Source organism: Octopus sinensis, linkage group LG2 (assembly GCF_006345805.1).
Source record: "Octopus sinensis linkage group LG2, ASM634580v1, whole genome shotgun sequence".
NCBI lineage: Eukaryota > Metazoa > Mollusca > Cephalopoda > Octopoda > Octopodidae > Octopus > Octopus sinensis.
This window is the reverse complement of record NC_042998.1, coordinates 188,896,163-188,921,162: the sequence shown is the minus strand read 5'-3', so window position 1 is coordinate 188,921,162 and position 25,000 is coordinate 188,896,163. Positions and strand designations below refer to the sequence as shown.

General features: G+C 35.8%; 1 protein-coding gene across 5 annotated transcripts in view; it reads left to right on the top strand.

Annotated features, from left to right (window-relative positions):
* The window catches only part of LOC115227037 (proto-oncogene tyrosine-protein kinase receptor Ret), a 230,474-nt gene that overhangs the window by 1,549 nt on the left and 203,925 nt on the right, over window positions 1-25,000 (top strand). For 2 of the 5 annotated variants that reach the window (XM_036500578.1, XM_036500579.1), the window contains exon 2: window positions 10,299-10,370. The exons of the other annotated variants lie outside the window; for them this stretch is intronic. The gene's annotated coding sequence lies outside the window, so the exon portion shown is untranslated. The remainder of the gene's footprint in view (window positions 1-10,298; window positions 10,371-25,000) is intronic. 5 annotated transcript variants of the gene reach the window in all.

Sequence of the window (25,000 nt, the reverse complement as noted above, 5' to 3'; positions counted from 1 at the left end):
TTATGTAATACAATAATAATCATATTCATCGACCTATTCAAAATAGTTTTTACACTGATAAAGAAAGTCCTACAAAATACCTGACACCTCCAAAACTAGGTATCATCAACATTTTAATATATGAAAAAAATATAAAACACATATCTTTTGTCTTATACATTGAAACAGAACGCGTGTGATTCTGGGATCACTAGATCACTATTACTGGTAGATAGCTTCGAAACTTTAACTACAGTAAAATTATGTATACTACATGAGGTATATCCACAAAAAAAGAGAGTGAAACAAAATTGTTACAAATAACGCTTTTCAGACTTCAGAAGTAATGAGTTGTAATTGATAAATGTTCAGAATGTCTGAAATATTCGTTTAAGAGGAAGGTCTTAACTGTCTGTATTAATATCCGTCTACAAGATAGCTTTAACAGTTAAGATTACAGATTATGGTGATTTATATAAAGTTAACTATTTAGGCAGATATGTGATGTTTCAAATGCAAGATAAATACACATGTATATCTATATACATTCATGTCTGTATATGTGATGTGTTTAAGTGATAGAAAGAAATTTAGGTAGACACTTAAGTTGTCAGGTTTCAAGGTAGGCAGTCGAATAAACAGAAAGTTATAGAGTATTGGACTGCCAAATTAGAAATAAAACTTTGATCAGGATTCTCATACGAATGAACCATCAAATTAAAGATTATTTGAGTGAAAACGACAATAAATCTTGTACTGTCCGATTGAAAAGTTTTACTAATGACTAGTCGGCACACCCACGGAAAGAATAATAATTCAAGACGAAGTTTCATGCAGCAAGAATTACATAAAACACTAAATGAAACTGTCATTTGAAAATATATCCGTTTCATTTATATCGTTAGAAATATGAAATGTGAAGAAAATCGAGTTATTTGAACCTTATTTTAATTTGCTGAAGAACAGGAATTGGTAGAAGAAAAGTGTTGAGAGGAGAAAAAGGGTTTAGCTTCTGTGCGTATTGATACAATCATAAATAGGCAGATATTCGATGACTCATTCTGGTGTTATTATTCTTAGTCATGCAGCTATTATAGTTACAAAGCTTTAGATAGCCTAGCTTGAGCTGACCTGTGACACAGACAGAACCGATTGAATCTTCAAAGGAAATCATAAAGAAAATAAGCAATACGTTTTTGTCCATATATCTCAGTATGTTAGTCTATTGAGGAATTATTCACAATATATTCTTGCTGAAGCAAAATGCATTCATTCACTCCTTTGTTATTGAATTTGGTTTGTATGACACTGGACATCTTGTCTTTGAACATGTCTTTTGAAATTAGGATTTGGACATGTGATCTCTGAGTTTAAGGCAGCATAGATTTGTTTGTAGAGAGATTAAGCCGTTACAATTGCAAGACTGATTGACTTTTTGTTCGTTATGTTGTGAACTGAATTTGCGATACAAGATAAGGTAGTGCATACAATATTATTAGGGAAAACATTTCGGATAACATAAAACATTTTCATGAATATGAAACAATCTTTAAAATAACTATTCTTTCTTAAATATGACACAAAAAAAAAAGACGAATACACATGAACAAGTATTAACTATATTATTCTGTATGGTGCATATTCTTTTTTAACAGAAGCATACAGAAAAAAACTTGTAAGATTTATATAATAAACTCATCGAATCAGCTGATCCCGCCTCATCGAAAAAACGTATATTTCATAACGTGTCAAGAAGAACCTTGTACAAACGTGCAGGAATATTACAGATGAGAGACAGTATATAAGTGGACGAACATTAAAACCCATATTACAGAAAGGAAGCCGATATGATTATCGAATAATTTTAATGGTGTTTTATTTTCCAAACGAAAAATGCTGACAACTCAACACATCCAATTAGACTAAAGTTAAATTTACTGAACTAGTTAGCGAGCAGGGTTGTAAACTTTGAGACGCACTGCTACTGAGCAACCTTTAGAAAGACTATTTGTTTTTATATGGGTTAGATAGAGAAAGAAATGTACAAAGAGGTAAAGTCGCCTTCAAAAAGGAAACCATATTCAGATACATACAACAGAGTGGTTCCGCTAAAGGCACACACAGATCTGGTGTTGGTGTTAAAATGTAAGGGAGTAAGACTGCTTTTAGCAACTGTATTTCGTCACTCGCTTAATCAATTGGTTTATCTAAGCCCTGAAGAAACGAGGGCATGTCATTAATGAGGTCGTAAATGACGATGAACAGACTCTGGTTTTAACAGACCAGCTTATCGATAGAGTGATTGATCGTTTAATCAAGACGTCAGTCAGTTAACTCGTTATCGAATTGACTAATAATAATAATAAAAAGAAGTGAAAGAGAACCAGTGCGCGTCTTTCTTATATTGGCAAAAATCTCTCTCTATATAAACGGCAGTTAGTCTGTCTGCGTGTCTGTGTGTCTGTTAGGTTGTACCCTCACCCTGACCACGGCTTTCAACCGATTCTGATGAAACTTGACACACACATAGCCCAATGTCATAATTCAAAACTAACGCAGCAAAAATTTTGAAAAGTTCCCCCAGTTCTGAAAAAATTCGATAAATTCGACATGGGGTCGAGAATCAGAAACACAAACCACAGACTGTCTAGGGGACGCAACTCGACCTTTTTAACTCTCAAAAAAAATTTACCATCATTTTTTTTCTATTTTTTGGCTATAACTCTCTAAAAATGCTTTATAGTTATTTCCCTTACAAACCCGAGCAACACCGGGCGATACTGCTAGTGATCCTTTAAAGATATAACGCTACATTTTTTCATCTGAGTTAAGCTCTTTTTTCTGAATTTCATCCACGGTGTTCATGGATATTCTGGTCCATAAACTTGGGAAGTATTATGGCGACAAAAGATTTTCTCTTCATTCCGCGTATATAGTTTCGCTCGAAGAAAATACAATAAAATAACAATGGAATCGATGCAGAAAATGCACCACGAAAGAAAATACAATAAGAAAACACTGGGCGTACTTGAGTTAAATACGTTGAGAATGAGAAGAAAAAGAAATTCGAGATATGAAGTGACGGCAAAATTGTGTGCGTGCGTGCGTACGCGCGGTGTGTATATATATGTGTGTGTGTGTGGTGTGTGTGTGTGTGTATGTGTGTGTGTGTGGTGTGTGTGTGTGTGTGTGTGTGTGTGTGTGTGTGTTTGATTGTGTTTAGAAAATAGTCTTTAAAGAGTTAACAACGGGGATAAATTGGGTAAATCATTATAAAAGAATATTCGTTGTTAAAAACGTGAATAAAACTGACACGAAAATAACTTACCGGTTATAAATTCCGGCGCCTTTTATTGTTAGCGTTTCGAATTGCTTTCAATTTTCTCTTTCTCCTATCTTCGCTCTCCTATCTTCTCCTCCTCTTTTCTCCGCTCTCTTCATTAGCCTCATAAAGTAGCTTTTTAGTTCAGATATTATTTCGTTTTCTTTTCGGTAAACGAAGTGTTAAAGGCAAACAATAGAATGAAAAGGAGAAAGTAGCTGAATCAAGAGAAATGATAGACGATAAATTAATTGACATTCTCTCCTAATATGCAAAATTTATCTATATATCTATCTATCTGCATTTACGCCTATTAATATATGTCTGTGTACGTATTCGCCCATCTATCCACCCATCTGTGTACCCATCAATCCATCCATTCATGTATATGTGTATGTATGTACGTATGTGTGTTTATATATATATATATGTATATATATATATCAGCATTGCCACACTCTGAGCTGAAATTAGAGTGAATAAAAATTTATATAATGAATTTAAATTCACACACACACACACACACACACACACACACACACCACACACACACACACACACAGACACACACACACACGCACACACACATGTAAATTTAATCTATCTATCTATCTATCTATCTATCTATCTATCTTCTCTCTCTCTCTCTCTCTCTATATATATATATATAATATATATATATCTATCTATCTATCTATCTATTATCTATCTATTTATCTATCTATCTATCTATCTATCTATCTATCTATCTATCTATCTATCTATCTATCTATCTTTCTATCTATCTCTCTCTCTCTCTCTCTCTCTATCTATCTATTTATCTATCTATCTATCTATCTATCTATCTATCTATCTATCTATCTATCTATCTATCTATCTATCTATCTATTTATCTGTCTATATAAGTCAGTCTATAACATATTTTCTGTATACATATGTGAATGCTTTTATATATACTTTTAAATACCGACGAAAGTATACATACTTCAATTAATTGAAATGCCTTGAGTCATCCTCCAAGACACGAACTATTGGTTGCTATTGAGGGAAAATTTGAAAATTTAGTAAGTTTTGCGTATTTTTAGTATTGCAACTAATCAATATATTATGTTGAATTCGGATCAGTCGTTAATCTTCTTTCTTTTTAAAATGCCAGCTTTCTCAAAACTACTGCATAAAATATTAAGAAATGTAACAAAGTGGGCCATTATTAGTCTGAACTTGAAGTTATAATCAGATTATAATACGTTCAGTTTCTCTATAAGCTGACCATAAATATCTTCATGTTCACAGATATTTGATATGATATCCAGATCATCCAACCTAGAGATCATTACAGTCTCCATAGCAATTTAATTTTTGTGCTAAAGTCCGTTCTAAAATTGTATTGTTTTCCTTGCCTTGGTCTGAAAGTAGGAGCTGCATCCATTCTCTTCGAGGGCCTCCAAGAGTAGTGAGATCGAAGCAGATAATATTTCTTCTGATGTTATGAGTTCAGTTTCTCTCTTAATATTCTATCAATATCCTTTGTCTACTGAGATATAGATACGTTTATGTTCACTAATTTACTTCTAGCGGACTCCCTCTTTCACATGAATCATGTTGGAAAGTTCTTTTTCTACAAAGTTATAACTGAAAGGAAGATATACATTGCTGGGATGTTCGGTTATTTGCTTTTTATGAAACCATATCCACGTCAATTTATTATTGTTAGCACTGCATTGCAAGTTTTATCTTCTTTCAAAACAACTTTGGTTTTGTATGACAAATCAGTATATCTCAGAATGTTGGATAATATAAATAACATCATTATAATCCCTTGAAATTGAGAATGATTGTCTTTCAGATCAGGAATTGCTGGTGTGTGAATGAAGTGGATGTATTAAGTTGGGTCTTAGAGATCCCCTGAAACTGGGTGGGATTAGTTCGGAAGGGAGAGGGAATTTCGACAGTTGGTGTAGTGGTTTTTTTCTCTAACTCCTGGTCTCACAATCCTTTTGACAGGATGATTCAAAGTGGTCCACTTCTTGATGAATGATAAAAGATCAGGTTGTCATGTCAAGACCGAAGGCTTCCGAGATCTGAGACAAATAAAGCAGATAAGACAGATAAGGAAGATAAGACAAATAAGGAAGATAAGGCGGATGATAAGTGTTGCCTTCTGGACATCCTCGAGGTGCTTCAGTAATTTTCCATTTCTTTGTTTTCCTTGTCACAACTGGACGTAAGGATTTTGCTTGGGAAGTTGGTGGTCTTTCATTAGAAGTACATGTTCTGTACACTGAAGACAGTTCATTTTGTTGGTTACTTCGACGCTGATGGTCTCTACCTTTTTGAGGATGTTATATCCATTTTGTAGTCCGCGCCCAATTATCTTGAGGCTATTCCTGAGGCAACGCTAATAAAAGCATTCCAGTTTTAGAAAGATATCAACGTCAGATGATTCAAGTTTCTTATGCATGCGCAAGGTCAGGAATAGGAACTGACTGATTACGTGAATAAATTCGCATCGGTCCGGATGTCTCGGTTCTGAAAAGCTTGCAATCGAAGGTGCCCAAATGCATGAACTTAGGAAACGATGTTAGTGGTAATCGAGATTTGGCTTTTCAGTTAAAGTTCTTGATAGTATCGAGTATCAAGCTAAAGTTCTTGATAGTATCGAGCTGGTTACTTTCGAGGTTAGAGGCAGGCAATCAAGAGCTGACCCTTCCTGGAGTTGGTTGAATCAGGATCTGAGTTTTACTCAGACTAATGAAGAACCTCATCTTGTACGCTGTATTTAGGGCATAAGTGATGTAATGAAGTCGGTAAAATAAAGTAACAGTCAAGGGCTGAGGTCCAAGGCATTGACTAACGTTCTCCTTTAAAAACTGCGAGCTTCATGCCTAGTTATTATAAAGTCTTAGACTAGAAAGCAGTGGAATGATGATGGTAGAGCAGTAAACTAAATACCATCCAGTATTCACACCAATCCCTATAAATCTGGGTTTAAATCACGCCGAAGCAACTTCCACTTTTGTTCTTTACTCTTCCATAAGTCGCTAAGAGAAGTACCAAGAGAATAATTTCGGCGACTTCATCGACTATATAACCACTTCTTTAAAAATACGTGAACTTGCAACAACGTAAATTATTTCTTGCGGCAGTACTGTCATCACAGAAAGAAAGGTGGGCAAGTGCGTCTCGCATACAAAGCTTGAACATACACATTTTTTGAGGTGAAATCTTGCAGAACTAGGTTTTGCATGTTGAATAAGTAACAGTGTTTTAGAATGCGGTAAAATTCAGTCATTAACATATTTCGGCCTAACAAAACCTCATGATGTGTTTAATAAAAGGAAAAAGCCACCTTATTCGTTTGAAAAAAAAGCTACGTTAGCAATCTAATTACAAATTTGGGTGTAACCTATTTCAGCTTATTTTAACAAATATAAACATCTAAATATTTATATTAGACGTCCCTAAAATTATACGGCATTGCATTTAGGCAAAGACTGTCATTACATTGTGTTTCTCAAAGGCTGTCATTACTTTCGAGACAGTACTTTTTTTTCGTTATGCTAGTGCCTGTCATACGAGCAACAACAATTTGACCTCTTTGAAAGTCCGATAGATCTGTTATTTTAATGAATTTTAATTACCTTTTTCTGATGATATTTGAAAAGAAACAGCAATTTTAGCAAAACATATTAAGCAACATTAATAATAAATAAAAAACAAAAATAAACAAGCTTTTGATGGTTTTATAGATATTTCAAAATTATGATGCTATCATGCTAGGTGTTTCCATTATTTTGTCCAACCCCTGAGTACATACATACATACATACATACATACATACATACATACATACATACACACACACACACACACACACATATGTGGGTCTGCGTGTGTGTTTGTGTGTGTGTGAAGGCGCTTGGGTTAATGGACTGCAAGATCGTGGTTCGATTCCCAGACCGGGCATTTCGTTGTGTTCTTGAGCAAAGCACTTCATTTCACGATGCTCTGCGATCATTTCGATATCTGACATGTGGCACCCGTTGCACCTGTTCAGATAGTGTCGATCTGATGGAAGGAGTGAGATTATGTCTACACAAACATTTGATCATAATAAACAAATCATGTGTGTGGTTTTTCGGAAAGAAATTGTCGAACCCTTATACGTCACCTAATGAGGAGAGAGTCCATCGTTTATATATATATATATATATATATATATATATATATATATATATATATATATATATATATATATATATATTATATATATATATATATATATAACTGTAGTTGTGTGAGTGTCTGTCCCCTTCGATTTAGATTCCTAACTACTACTCCCACATTTTGCGGTGCAGTTTAACCAACTTCGGGTATCTTATAGTCGTGATTCATATCGAGCCCGTCTGGGTATTAGCGCGCGTCTACGATGAGTCTACTATTTTAAAAATAATTTAACATAATTTTTTATTCCATTTTAATGCATAATTATTCGTGTGTCGATGGCGGCGGAGTTGGCGTCCATGGTCACACCTGCACCTGTGTTGCTTCTCCCCTTCTTCCCTCCCTCGTGAAGCTGTGGGGAAGGGAGTGTAAGGAAATCAACGTCGTAAAGCATTGTCAAGGAGACCAGCGTTCTTTTAGAACAACGACTTCATGGCTTGAAAACACCAAAATTACCATCATTTTTTATTCCATTTTTAATGCATTTTTTGCTATTTTTTTGCGATAACTCACTAAAAATGCTTATATAGTTATTTCCCTTACAAACCCGAGCAACGCCGGGCGATACTGCTAGTCTATATATATAAAAGTGAAGTTGTATGAGTGTCTGTCTCCTACGATTTAGATTCCTAACTACTCCCACATTTTGCGGTGCAGTTTAACCAAATTCGTGTATCTTATAGTCGTGATTCATATCGAGCCCGTCTGGGTATTAGCGCGCGTCTACAATGAGTCTACGATTTTAAAAATAATTTACCATAATTTTTTTTCCATTTTAACGCATATTTTTTCGTGTGTCGATGGCGGCGGAGTTGGCGTCCATGCTCACACCTGCACCTGTGTTGCTTCTCCCCCTTCTTCCCTCCCTCGTGAAGCTGTGGGGAAGGGAGTGTAAGGAAATCAACGTCGTAAAGCGTTGTCAAGGAGACCAGCGTTCTTTTAGAACAACGACTTCATGGCTTGAAGTCGCCAAAACAGAAATCGCTAAAAAAGCTGAAACAGATCCACAAAAACGGCAAAAACCGCCACACAGGGCAGGTTTCCTGTGCAAACAATTTGCACAACCGAATGTTTTAGTTGTTGCACAAATCTTTATATATAAAAGTGAAGTTGTGTGTCTGTGTCCTACGATTTAGATTCCTAACTACTACTCCACATTTTGCGGTGCAGTTTAACCAAAACCGGGTATCTTATAGTCGTGATTCATATCGAGCCCTTCTGGGTATTAGCGCGCGTCTACGATGAGTCTACGATTTTAAAAAATAATTTACCATCATTTTTTTCCATTTTAATGCATTTTTTTGCTATTATATAAGGGAAGTAACTCTCTAAAAATGTCTACGATGAGTCAACGATTTAAAAAAAATTTACTATAATTTTTTTTCCATTTTTAATGCATTTTTTTGCTATTTTTTGGCTATAACTCTCTAAAAATGCTTTATAGTTATTTCCCTTACAAACCCGAGCAACGCCGGGCGATACTGCTAGTATATATATATAGATAGATAGAGAGAAAATAGTAAAAAGTGAAAAAACTACAGAAGGCTTGTTTTAAAAGGTTAAAAAATATATATTTGAGTCAATATGTCTGAAGAATGTTATCAATTTTTTTCTTACAATGACATAATTTAGAAGAAATGACCGGTTTCGCGTTCAGCTTTTCAAATTTCTTACATCGTTATTGTAAGAAAGAAATTGATAACATTCTTCAGACATAATGACTCAAATATATATTTTTTAACCTTTTAAAACAAGCCTTCTGTAGTTTTTTCACTTTTTACTATTTTCTATATATTCAAGCACGTGCTTTCACAAACCAACTTTCTCATCTCTCTCTCTCTCTCTCTCTCTCTCTCTCTCTCTATATATATATATATATATATATATATAGAGAGAGAGAGAGAGAGAGAGACAGAGAGACAGAGAGACAGAGAGACAGAGAGACAGACAGAGAAACAGACAGAGAGACAGACAGAGAGACAGACAGAGAGACAGAGAGAGAGACAGACAGACAGACAGAAAGAAAGAAAGATAGAGATAAATAGATAGATAAATATTTATGTATTCATAGACGCATAACTGTGTGAATTTCATAATGTAATTAAGTGCGTATGTGTGTATGATGTTGGATTGTTCTGGGGTGCAACTTACCCAAGCCTAGATTACGAACCCACACAGCATGTTAGAACAAAGCTCGTGTATAGAGAAACAAAAGGAAAAACAAAGCAAAATCAGCTTCAAATAAATGAAAGGTCACAGTTCAGTTGAATTAAATGAAAGCCCGGATTCATTGGTGTGGATAAGGTATTTTTCTTTACCCCTAATTTGTTGTGTTTCTATCAAAATATTTCACCCACACTCATTTTCACTTGCATGGGAATAGACCTGATTTAAAAAGCTTGGATTATCCAAGACAAAGGCTAGTATTTAACAATCAGAGGTTAAACGATTTATTAATTGGTAGAAGTTTGGTAGGGGATATATTATACTGGTGTTATTAAAAATGGAGCATAATGAATACACGAGATAATGGCTGAATGAATAAACACTACCGAGGAAAATTACAGCTGAATAAAATAAAGGGATATATAGAATAAGGGTGAAAAAAGAACGAATCATAAGCTATGATTTTCGCTTTGTTATATTTTTCTTAACAACTTTACCATTCATACAATAATTTGCTTTGGTAATTGTATGAACTAGATTTTTCACAGTGATCTTTTATTGAAGCATTTTCATCGTCGAATCAATTCATCTTATGTGTATTTGGCAGATTAAACATACAGTAGGATCTGACAAAAAGATTTTCAAGGCAGAGGGGTGAAGAGGTGTCTTGCAAAATTAGGTTAGTACTACAAACTATTGCCCCTGCAACTATTCATTACTATTATTGCTCTTATTGCTACAACTTTTGCTTTCGTTGCCGTTATGATTGTTGTTATTTTATGTCGGTATCTTTGAAGTTTATTTGAAATTCCCATTGTGTGAAACATCTATTGTGGAAGATATCTCGAACTTCATTCAGAATCAATGTTTTTAACAATCATAAAAAAATAGGCTAGTCAACGTAAACTTCTTTTCATGTCTTATCAAATTTTGGTGCCGTTGCAAATTTGCCTACCAAACGATACATCTAAGCTCACCATAGCGAGTTTATATAACGATATATAAATGTCTCGTTATCTCTATTTCATAGCACTGAAATTACTGTCGTATTTTGTACATTAAACCGTTTCATGTGTATTAGACACAGTTAGCACTCCTTGAAACTCTCGTCATATGTACTCGTATATTTTGTACTTTAATATGCAAACTAAACTGTCACACTTCATAAATCCGCGTATATCGTTGCCTGTTCACTCTTTTACTGTAGTATATCATCTATATATGAAATTTATATTCAATTCTTATGTAACATATGCTATCGTTTACAGCCATTTTAGATAATTCTTCTGATATAAATATCAATCGCAATTATATAAGCATAGCAATAACATGATTGTGATACATACATACATAAATACATACATACATACATACATACATACATACATACATACATACATACATACATACATACATACATACATACTTACATATGCATACATACATTCACCTATACGCATACATATATATATATATACACATACACACACACACAAATAGATGTACGCAGACATACAAATACGATGCATTTTTCCTCCATTTACGTTACATCAGTGAAACCACTATGCACAAATGAAATCTTTTTTATTTAAGAGTTTTCAAATTATTTAATTAGTCCTTTACGTTTGGTCTGAAACCACATCTTAACCTTTACACTTTTTAGTTATTTTTTTACTCGAAATCACACCAAAGAAGGACTATATGAAATTATAACAATGACGCGTTTTTTGCAACGTATTATGTAACGATGTAAAAGAAATTTACTAACATAAATAGAACAGATACAACATTCAGTAACACACACGTATCACACAAACAGTGTACTTTATGAACCAAATGCACTCCAGTTATGGAATGGGGAAATAAGTAATAAGAGCAGAACTCAACATGCATCACATCTTACCAGACAACAACAGTGAATATACAGAGAAAGCAAAACTTGATACAGCTTAGTATCAGTGACAATTAGTGACAAGCTAGGTTTAGAACATTTCGTCCCTGGCTTTAATAATCCAGTGCTGATTCTAGTATATATATATATATATATATATATATATATATATATATATATATATATATATAGGTATGTATGTATGTATATATATATATATATTATATATATATATATAATATATATATATATAATATATTATATATATATATAATATATATATGTATGTATGTATGTATGTATATATATATATATATATATTATATATATATATATGTATGTATGTATATATATATATATATATATATATAGGGTAATCATATGAATAATGCGGTTTTTAAATACTTTTTTTTATTTTTCAAAATTGAGATAAACAAAGTTCCTTTTTAATCTAAAATATATTCTCCTTCATCTTCTACACTGCTCTTCCATCTATCCGGTAGACTTGCAAGATCCCTTTTCCAAAATTCACTTGTCCATGAGGAAAAATGCTCCTCCAGTACTGCTCTGACTTCGTCTACAGAATTCCTATTTTTTCTGTCCAAATGATTTTGAAGCCTGCGGAATAAATGATAATCAGATAGAGCAAAGTCCGGCAAATATGGTGAGTGGGTCATCGTTTCCCATTTAAACTGCTCCAGCCTTTGGAATGTCATCCACGCTGTATGTGGCTGAGCATTATCCTGATGGAAAACTACTTTTTGTCTTGAAACCAAAGATGCTAGTTTTTCTTTTAATGCTGACCGAAGCTGCTCAAGATACTCGCAGTAGATCTTTGTTATTGTTTGGTTTGGGCTTAAAAGTTCAAAGTGGACTAAACCTTTCATATCCCACCAAACAGATAACAACACCTTACGTCGGTGAAAACCTTCTTTAGCCTGGGGTGCCGGTGTTTCTCCTTTCCCTACCTACTGTCTTAGGTGCTTGACATTTTTATAGAGAACCTATTTCTCGTTGCCAGTCACTATTCGGTCCAACAAAGTTTCATTGGTAAGACGTGACAGCAAAGAAGAGCACATATTTACTCTCTGCGAGCGATTAGACTCGGAAAATTTGTGAGGAACCCATTGATCCAATTTGCTAATTTTTCTGATGGCAGGCAGGTGTCGATGAATGGTTAAATGACCAAATTGAAGCTTCTCTGTTAGTTCCTCAACAGTTATGATGAGATTTTGTTCCACCAGGGTTTGCAGGACGTCCTCGTCGAGCTCTACAGATCTTCCAGGACGAGGCTCGTCTTCTAGGTTGTAGTTTCCGGCTCGGAATTTCTGGAGCCACTGTTAACACTGGCTTATGCTTATTGTCCGATCCCCATATACTGCATTATATTCCTCGCCCTTTCCGTTGCGTTGTTGCCCTTATTGAACTCATAAAGCAAAATATAATGGATATACTCCTTTGTCACCTCCATTACAGCTTTGAAACAATAACTGTTAAAATCAAACTGCACTCTTCAACAGCTGCACTAAGAATAAGTATAGGGTAAAATCACTGCCTGCTTTTATAGCAAGTTGATGCAGGTAGTTTATCCCGTCCCCCTCCGGCTTTTAGCCCATGCAATTGAAAAAACCCGCAATATTTATGGGATGACCCATATGTGTGTGTGTGTGTGTAAGTAAAATGATTATTATTTGTTAGTGTGTTGAAAGTGGGATTTTTTTGAATATAGTGTCTTGTAGGGAAGTTTGAAAGTTATAAATGTATATATATTTCTTTACTGCCCACAAGGGGCTAAACATAGAGGGGACAAACAAGGACAGACAAAGGGATTAAGTTGATTACATCAACCCCAGTGCGTAACTGGTACTTAATTTATCGACCCCGAAAGGATGAAAGGCAAAGTCGACCTCGGCGGAATTTGAACTCAGAACGTAACGACAGACGAAATACCGCTAAGCATTTCGCCCGGCGTGCTAACGTTTCTGCCAGCTCGCCGCCTTATAAATGTATATAAGTTACTGATCTTATTTTATGCTAATGTTCTCAAATCAGGCCGGGCATAAATTATTTATTGGTACATATTGTGTAAGTCCTGTAGCATATTGTCGCATACATACTCACGCAAACACCTAGACGTAATCATACAAGCACATACACACACATATGCATACATACTTGTACAGGTACAAGTAAATATGTGAGCACATGCACGCTCATGCACATATTTGTACATATGCACACGCGCACATAAACGGACACATAAATGCATATTTACGTATAGATACTATCATACAAGAACTCTCTCACAAGTGTCAACACATATACACGCACGAACACTTCTACATAAATATTTATATATACAAGCAGACACTTATACACACACATACACACACACACACACACTCACACGCACACACATGCATAGTTTCAAGCCTTTATGCATGTATGTGTGTGAATGTAGGTGAGAGAGTGTATGTGTGTTGAAATATGTTAAATGTTAAGCTAAGAGAGAGAGAGAGAGGGGAAGAGAGAGAGAGGAGAGAGAGAGGAGAGAGAGAGGAGAGAGAGAGGAGAGAGAATAAGAAGAGAGAGAGGAGAGAGAGAATAAGAAAAAGAGAGAGAGAGAGAGGAGAGAGAGAATGAAAGAGAGAGAGAGAGAGAGGAGAGAGAGAATGAAAGAGAGAGAGGAGAGAGAGAATAAGAAAGAGAGAGAGAGGAGAGAGAGAATAAGAAAAGAGAGAGAGAGAGAGGAGAGAGAGAATGAAAGAGAGAGAGAGAGAGAGGAGAGAGAGAATGAAAGAGAGAGAGGAGAGAGAGAATAAGAAAGAGAGAGAGAGAGGAGAGAGAGAGAATAAGAAAGAGAGAGAGAGAGAAAGTGTTGGAGAGAGAGATATTGGGTGACAAATTGTATACAGGTTTGAGATAGAGTGAAGGAGTGCCACAGAAAATAGCTACAGAGTGAAAGGATTGAGAAGGTGAGGAGTAGAGACAATTTGGCTGGCAGACATATTGTAAATGAGTTTTTGAGGGAGCTATTCGAATGGAATGTTTTTTTCTCCTCTTATTCCAGTAGACCGCAGCCTATTTAATAATAATGATATTTACATTTGAATATTGTGGCAACATTTAAAAAATATTGATTTTTATGGAATACACGTATTCATAGGCAGTGGGATTAAAAAAAAAACAAAAAAACATATTACTCAGAGCAGGCGAGGCTGTAGTCTAACGTCCAGACGGGTGAGATCATGCGGTATACGATCAGTTAGAACATCTGTGGATCGATATTTGCAAGAACACTTGAGCATGTAGAGAGATCCCGTACGACTTATACTGACAAGAAAGGATTGGGTAAATGAGTCATGTGGGATTGAAATGTTGCAGCATTCAGACCGCTGTTAAGGGCATCATCGGGTTAAGTGAATGAAGAGAAATTGACAAGTGAAAATCGATATCGACTCGAGGATTTTTCTGAGGACATTCATTGCTAATGAAATATCAGCTCTTATAGTTAATTACAATATTAGTTTATTTTGATTAGGAACAACACCTTTATTACTGTTAGTGTTTAAAACCATTCCGCCTCTGCCCCTTAAATTGCATGTAATTAATGCAAGAAAAATCGCTATGATACGGCATCTTACTTCGTAATGGTTGTGTATATGTCAAAATAATACTGATGCACACACACGGAACACACACACACACACACACACACACACAAACACACACACACAAACACACACACAAACACACACACACAAACACACACACAAACACACACACAAACACACTCACACACACACGTACATACGTTCATACACAGAGATACACTTAGACACCCCCACCCCAATCCACACGCGCACACGCACACACAACACACAGAAACACACAGATACCCCTCCACACACACACACACGTGGCAAACACTTGTGTACTGAGGGTATTCTGTCTTCGATTTCTGAATTCAGAAGTTAATGTTTCATCAGGTGGTGAAGCAGTACTGCAGGGGCTTCCTTCCATAGCAACAGCAGAGCAACCCGTAACAACTCACCGATGTAGGCGACAAAACACCCTACAACAACATGAGTTTTATCAAATCAGATGTTGCGATTCTGGACTAGGTGTTTCTATCATCCTCAATGTTCATTCTTGCTGCATAACTCGTCCACTCTCTTAAGCCAGATGTAATGGCTTGCTTTGTTAGTGGCTTCTGAGACTTTTCTGGCAAGATCATTTCTCTCTTTTGCTGCTTGTCCAAAATATCTGAGTATTGAGTGACCCCTGTTTCAAAAAAATCCTCTGTCATTTATCTCCACAAAAAGGTATATTGTCTCCCACCTTTTTGAAGGCGGCGAACTGGCAGAAACGTTAGCACGCCAGGTGAAATGCGTAGCCATATTTCGTCTGTCGTTACGTTGTGAGTTCAAAATCCGCCGAGGTCGACTTTGCCTTTCATCCTTTCGGGATCGATAAATTAAGTACCAGTTACGCACTGGGGTCGATGCAATCGACTTGATCCCTTTGTTTGTCCTTGTTTGTCCTCTCTATGTTTAGCCCCTTGTGGGCAGTTAAGAAATATATATTGTCTCCCACCCATTATTTTCACGGAGTCCAACCGACTCCCTGTACGAGTTTTTCTGACTCTCCAAAGTAAGTCGATCCAGATAAGTCGTATTATCCTATTGTTGGATACATGCCCACACCTTATCTTTCCAGAATGATTTGATTAATGCTATGCAAGCTAGATCAGCATTTAAGCATGTTTAATTTCGGCATTTACACATTTTTACTCACCTGATAGATCATTTCTATATTTCTGGCGTATTTAATAGTTTTATAGATACTTTATCCTCGGTAGATTCACTAAAAAACAACTACTCGAGGAAACTTTTGGAACAGATGTGTAGATTTATACAGATTCACGTTATAAATTATCCAATCACAGATGTTGAAGGCATTAATTACTGTCACCGTAAGCAGGCTACAAAATGTCTCTTTCGCGGGATACGATCCTGAAATATCCGTGATTCGAGTAATTTAGTTTCATACCACTTTGTTATTACTGAAATCCTTTCGATAACTTCGATATTTTGCAATTAAGAAGCAAAAAAAAAAAAAAGAAAAAGCATAATCGAAATTATATAGAAGGAAGAAAGAAGAGTGTAAATACAGAGAGAGTGGGATGGATAAAAGACTGAATGAGATACAGAGTGGACAGGAATGATAGATGGAAGAGAAAGAGAGAGTCGGAGAGGGAGGAAGAGAGAGAGAGAGACGGAGAGAGAGAAAGAGAGAGACGGAGAGAGAGAGAAAGAGAGAGAGAGAGGAAGAGTGATAAAGAAGGAGAGTAGGAGATAGGGATAGTGGACGATTGAATATGAGATATAATTGGAAAACACAAGAGAGATGAAATATAAAGACATAAAGAAAGTAAATATTATTGATTATGCAATGGAGCAGGTATAGTGATATGATATATGAATTTCCTCTACTCATCTGCGTAGGAGGGGAAAACCGAATATCTTTCTCTCTTTATTTCCGAGCTATCCGAACCAGATATACAGATTTGTTACCCAGTCTAATTAGTTGTCTGAAAAAATGATTGCAAAAAAAAAAATAAAAAAATAAAAAAGAAACTAACAAAAAACTAAGCAATATAAAAGGGAAACACTGCAAAGGGGCTATATAATATATATATAAAAAAACAGTATGCATATCTCACAACAAGTATGTAATAACCGTATAGAATGAGAATATATAATTCCCTGAACTGTAAATAACGAAGTGAATGAGTCTAATTTCATGAAATAAATGACTAATTTAGATTGTTTTTTGCTTTCTTCTGTTAAACTCTTTCTTCCTAGGTTTCATTTTCATAATCTCATCTTTCCCTATGCCTTTATTTCCCCTTTCAACACGAATGCTCATCCCTTTCCTTGTCTCTCTTCTGTCTTTTGTTCTCTCTTTCCCTTTGTTTCATTTTGTTTTACTTTCTTATTATCCGTGTATTTTATTGTTACTCATTCGTTCTCAATTATTCTTCTCAAAGCATGACTGACTTTAATTCATCCTTGTTTTCTACTCAAACTTTCATCATTCTTTGCATGCACACACACACACACACACGCGCACACACACACACACACACACACACCACACACACACACACAACACACACACACACACACACACACACACACACACACACACACACAAACGCTCCTCACTTCCCAACTCTCCACCTCTCCATATTATCCCTGCAGTCTATGTTTTCATGCACTATTTTTTTTTCATATTCATCCCGTTTAATTCTCTTTCTATCCTCTATTCAGCCTCTCTGCCAATTTTAACCTCTATGTCATCATCCATCAATAAACGGACACGCCAAAAATTAAAAAAAAACCCACAAAACATAAATGAAAAAGTAATTTATGGAAAGATTTCCATTTTTTCTCTCAATCCATCTTTATATCCCTTCTCCAATATATACTTCCCAACTGTTGGATCTACTCTAATGAGTCACATAGCTACACTCGTAGCCGATCAAAAATTCAGATAAGTCGACTTGTATTTCGTCAGTAGTCTAGTCAGTTTGACGTTGAACACCAGTTTTCGTCCCACTAATTCGGAACTAGGAAACGAATTTAAGATTTTTGGTCAACTTTGCAACGCAGCTTCGCTAGTGGAATATCAAATCAGGGGACAGTACTTCCAAAGACTGAACTCTCGTCCATATTATCAATTCGATATTGCATCTGACCTTTCCACTTTTCAAAAAGTATTGATCTAATTAACTAACAATCTGAGCTTACAAAATAGTTTCTGGATTTTTATAGATACTGTATGTATGTATGTATGTATGTATGTATGTATGTATGTATGTATGTATGTATATGTGTGTGTCTATGTCTGTGCGTGTGCGCAAGTGTGCGTGCGCACGAACTTAGTTCGCGAAGTTTGTAACATTTCAAATTTTAAAGGCAAATTCACTGAAGTTACAAAGGAGGAAAGACATAACAAAAAATGTAAAAGCATCATATCTACCCAGTGTTTCCCCTGTCGGATTCCCAGACGCAGCGTTTCTGGCTCTTTAGTCGTTACCAATGGGAAATACCTAAGGGAGGTAACTCTGCGCAAATTTAAAGCCGTAGCTTTAACTAAACACATAGTCAACGATATTGATTGAACTACGCTATTAGACCGTCAGGTCGGGAGAAAATTCAGGAGTACCAGCGCCAAGAAGTGTTTAGGGATGAGAAAAACTTAAGGCAACGGTTAAAGAGGTAGAAACGCTGCGTCTGGGAATCTGGCAGAGAGAAACACTGGGCAGATACGGAGTTTTTAAACATTTTACTATAAGAGATAATTTTTTTCTCCGCTGTAACAGTAGTGAATTTGCCTTTAGAAATTGAAATATGCCGCAAACATATTTTAACTAACCTAAAAATCGCTTAAGTACTGCTTAAGGCGAGATGGGAGGTGATGGGCACGTAAGAGTTTAATGAATTAAGAGGTGCAAAAAGAAAAATATTCGTTTAAACCAGTTGTTGGCATGGTTCAAGATCTAATATGAAAAGTTGTCTCCTCTGTTGGATCCATAGTGTGCGGAGATGTCACACGCTGATATGTGAATGATGGAATGACCTGTAGCATTGAAGTGGATAGCGATAGGTGTGTACACACACATGCACACACACACACACACACTCACGCACACACGCACGCACACACATAGTCTGTCTGTCTATCTATCTATCTATCTATCTATCTATCTATCTATCTCTATCTATCTATCTATCTATCTATCTATCTATCTATCTAAACAGAAAGAAGCCCGTTGTGTATATATATATATATATATATATATATATATATATATACATATATATGCATATGTGTGTGCATTCATGTCTATATATGTACATATATATATATATTATATATATATATATATATATATATATAATATATATATATATATGTACATATATATACATATATATACATATATATATATAGAGAGAGAGATTTCCTCGATTTGGGCGAATACGGATCAAAACAACAACAAGAACGACGACAACAACAACAATAGCAGCAGCAGCAACAACAAAAGCAAGGATGTCTTAGCAGTATTACTGACCCCGAGAAAATCAATGCATTGGGCTCCTAAACCCGTGAGGACCCCGAGCAAATGTACAATGTTCTCAAACCTTAAGACAGTACTGGTAGCAACCACAATAACGGCAATAAACACAAAATAAGGCGCCGAGCTGGCAGAAACGTTAGCACGCCGGGCGAAATGCTTAGCGGTATTTCGCCTGCGGTTACGTTCTGAGTTCAAATTCCGCCGAGGTCGACTTTGCCTTTCATCCTTTCGGGGTCGATTAAATAAGTACCAGTTACGCACTGCGGTCGATATAATCGACTCAATCCGTTTGTCTGTCCTTGTTTGTCCTCTCTATGTTTAGCCCCTTATTATTTAAAGCAGCGCTGCTTTACCGTCGATCAAGTATATATTTCTGACAATGTCTTACCAGTATCACTTTATAAGTTGGAATATTATGTAAAAATCTGTTAATCTGTCTCAAGCAGCTCGGTTTGTGAGCACCAAATAAAAAATTCTTTTCCATAGAGGTTTAAGAATAATTCCAAATATATTTAAGACATTGTCAGAAATATGTACTTGATCGACGGTAAAAGCTGGTGTTCACTTAATATTAAACTGAATAATCAATAGTTGGTAAAATACTATGATCAACAAACCAGTCAGTATTTGTTATTCACTTGTTGGTAGGTAGCGGTTATTGATCAATTATTGATAGTATCGGGATATTAGTACCTGGTAAAATCAAACATTTAGATTGTACAGTATACTCTTTTACTCTTTTTACTCTTTTACTTGTTTCAGTCATTTGACTGTGGCCATGCTGGAGCATCGCCTTTAGTCGAGCAAATCGATCCCAGGACTTATTCTTTGTAAGTCTAGTACTTATCCTATCGGTCTCTTATGCCGAACCGCTAAGTTACGGGGACGTAAACACACCACCATCGGTTGTCAAGCGATGTTGAGGGGGGGCAAACAGACACACAACCCCCCCCCCTCACACACACATATATACACATACATATATACGACGGGCTTCTTTCAGTTTCCGTGTACCAAATCCACTTACAAGGCTTTGGTTGGCTCGAGGCTATAGTAGAAGACACTTACCCAAGGTGCCACACAGTGGGACTGAACCCAGAAACATGTGGTTGGTAAGCAACTACTTACCACACAGCCACTCCTGCACCTATGAAGAAATTTATGAAGAAGTTTATGAAGAAATTGATCAACATAAAATATCAAAACATAGAATTAGAAAATAAGTACCAGCTTGAAGTCCTCTTTCGTAGTTGTAATGACAGAACTGATAGAAAAACCACATTATTAATGACTTAAGAGACTAAACACACAAGAAGGTCACAACTAGGTACTAAAATCGGACAAAATTAAAAAAAAAATTTTATCGGCGAGCACACGGCAGGAAGCTGGTAGAATCGTTAGCACGCTGGGTGAAATGCTTATCGACATTTCGTCCGTCTTTACGTTCTGAGTTCAAATTCCGCCGGCATCGATTTTGCCTTTCATTCTATGGCGCAGTGGTTAAGAACACGGGCTACTAACCCCAAAATTCCGAGTTCAATTCCAGGCAGTGACCTTAATAATAATAATAACAACAACAACAACAACAACAACAATAATAATAATAATAATAATAATAATAATAATAATAATAATAATAATAATAATTTAAACTGACAGAAAGATAGATGCAAACATGCCTCCTCATCGATATAATCGATATAAACGTATCTGTCAAGACCTACCAAAAACTGAGTAAATATAAAGATCTTGAAATAGAAATCAGCAAAATGTGGAACCTGAAAACTAAAACAATACCTGTTGTCATAGGTGCCCTGGGAATGATAGCAAAAGGGGCTGATTGCTACCTAACTCAGATACCAGGAAACCCCAAAATGGCAGAAATTCAAAAGATAGTGCTCATGGGAACTGCTCATACCCTACGCAAAATACTTTCTATGTAATCTCAAGTTTTAAAACAAACATAATTTTCGTATAGTTTTTTAGACATTCACTAGTACAACACTAAATACAAAACCAAATATATGGCACACTAGGCATAACAACAACATGAACTTCCAACCTGTTGTCTCTAATAATAATAATAATAATAATAATAACAACAACAACAACAACTATAACATCGAAATGTACCTTAGGAATGAGAACCCAGGTTCGAAATTTCCACATGACACCTAATGAAGCCTGAGAGTTATCAGCCGAAACGTTGTGTTAACAACACACAAGATGAAGACAAATATCCGTCAAATGTAAATAATATAAATAATGTACATAATTCCTCATCTTTTAAATATGGAACAGTGAAAGAATTCTTTCCAATTTATGTACAAGGCCAGAAAATTTGAAGGGAGGTTTTAGCCGATTAAATCGACCCCAACACTTGACCAGTACTTTATTTCATCCGCCTTAAAAAGTTAAAAGGCAAAGTTGACCATATCCAGAATTTGAACTTAGTGTATAAAAACAGGAAGGGTCAGTTAAAGTTGAGACAGTGTCACGTGACAACTTGCTGGGGATGCCTGCTGGAGCCTATGCGGCAGGTATTTAAAGGGAAAAATTTGACAAGAAAGTCAGTCGCCCGCTGACACTCGTTGACGCTACATCGAAGAGGCCAGGGAACAGAAGAAAGAAGACATGCACCCAACACCAGAGCTGAAGACACCTCTGAAAGGTGGGGTGGGGTCGCTCCACATCAAAACGGTAGGGGCCGAAACCGGACGTGGTTCCTCCTGATGATGTCTTGAGCTAACTGGATCCTATAAAGGAGCTGTTGTGGTAGCAGACCACGAAACACGGTTGAAATTCCCGCAAGGCATTTTGTCCGATGCTAAAACGATTCTGCCAATATGGAGTGTGAAATAGTACAAAGTGATATCAAGTTGTTTTGAAAACCTTTAGAGACTTACTTTTATCTCATTTATTTGAAACCATAATTAATTGGTAGTATAAATGAAGCTTGTATAACATTAGCTCCGCGCACAAATTTTTATGTACTTAAATAATTTGTGTAAAAGAATAATTAAGTTAAATGATAATTACGTCACTGAACCTAGGATTGACTAAATAATTATTAGTTAAGTTGGGTTTTTATTATCCATAACGTAGCAGATTAAAACCCTTATGTAATACTGTTACTAAATTAAAAAACAAAGCAAAAATGAAACAAACGTTAGCTAAAAAAATCCGCAAAAATATTTCAATATATAAAAAATATTGAAGGCCAACCTGTTATGGCAGTATTGTCAGATTAATTGAGGTTAGTGCTGTTAATGATTAACATTAGCTATCATTGAAAGACTCGGATAATTAACCATCAAGTTGCTGTTTGCGTTTTCTTATTGTAGACAAGTCTAGACAAGAAACTAAACTGGAATTTCAGCATCAGTTTTTATTAAGCTTCAGTCATTTTTATTGCGAGCTAATTTTATGATAACAACATCGAAATCAACTTCTGCCTCATTGAAGATAACTGATAGCGATTTATATAAGAAGGGAGATTTTCAGATGTTGGTCATCATAGATTGTAATGATGTTATATAATTTGTCTTGCAACCCGATAACTGTTTTGTTTTAAATTTTGTGTAGAGAACAAAAGTTTGCGCATAGAGCAAAATGTTTGAAATGGCCAAATAGTGAATGCAACAGGGATAGTTTGAATGAAATTGCAATTTTGATTTACTCTTTTACTCTTTTACTTGTTTCAGTCATTTGACTGCGGCCATGCTGGAGCACCGTCTTTAGTCGAGCAAATCGACCCCGGGAAGCCCAGTACTTATTTTATCGGTCACTTTTGCCGAACCGCTAAGTGACGGGGACGTAAACACACCAGCATCGGCTGTCAAGCAATGCTAGGGGGACAAACACAGACACACAAACACACACACACATACATATATATATATACATATATACGACAGGCTTCTTTCAGTTTCCGTCTACCAAATCCACTCACAAGGCATTGGTCGGCCCGGGGCTATAACAGAAGACACTTGCCCAAGATGCCACGCAGTGGGACTGAACCTGGAACCATGTGGTTGGTTAGCAAACTACATACCACACAGCCACTCCATTTGATTACAATTTAATATAATTTTGTACATATTTCTGGTTTAGGCGTAAAATGAAAATTTATGACAAAAAGTGTGTTATAAATAATGTCCATGCTTTTTCAAAGGGCCTTAGCGATGTAAATGACATGAATATCGTTATTCTCAAGGGTATTACTTAATCGTTTAAATGTTGATTTCTTTCCGTAAATATGAGGTTTTCAATTTACAAAGGTAACGTATAAGGGAACTGGTTTTAACTAGAAACTGAAACCAATTCGCGAATTGAACATACCAAGAAATCAACTTGGTTTCATCACTATTATTTTGCTATTTAAGGCGGCGAGCTGGCAGAAGCGTTAGCATGTCGGGCGAAATGCTTAGCGTCTGCCGTTACGTTCTGAGTTCAAATTCCGTCGACGTAGACTTTGCCTTTCATCCTTTCGCGGTCGATAAATTAAGTACCAGTTACGCACTGGGGTCGATATAATCGACTTAATCCGTTTGTCTGTCCTTGTTTGTCCTCTCTGTGTTTAGCACCTTGTGGGTAGTAAAGAAATAGGAAATAGATATTTCGTCTGTCTTTACGTTCTGAGTTCAAATTCCGCCGAGGTCGACTTTGCCTTTCATCCTTTCGGGGTCGATTAAATAAGTACCAGTTACGCACTGGTGTCGATATAATCGACTTAATCCGTTTGTCTGTCATTGTTTGTCCTCTCTGTGTTTGGTCCCTTGTGGGTAGTAAAGAAATAGGTATTTTGCTATTTAGATTACGCCCGAAGCTAAATTTCTTCTGGAGTAAATACAATCGAATTAACAGATGTCATTGTTGTACTACTACTCACTAACGAGCACAGCGAGATCAAAGACAAAGGCAAACTTATCATTAGTAGGATATTGTCAAAATCTTGACTGATGATAATACTGCAACACATATAACTGGATGCTTTGAACGTATTGTCAGTTTTCCAGAATTAACATATAAATATCCCAATATTGTCTTTTCGATTGACATTTAATCTATTCCTTTATTCATATTAATATGCTTTTGTCTTCGGCACATTCACACGAGTAGGGTTAATGCTTCAGTGATATATCAAAATAAAGAAAGATGATATTTTTATCAGCTATCCTTATGGGCAATACACAAATTTGCAGTAAATAAATAGTTCGATAACATTTATTTACTTAAAACGTCTACAAGTGAAATAATAAGAATATGG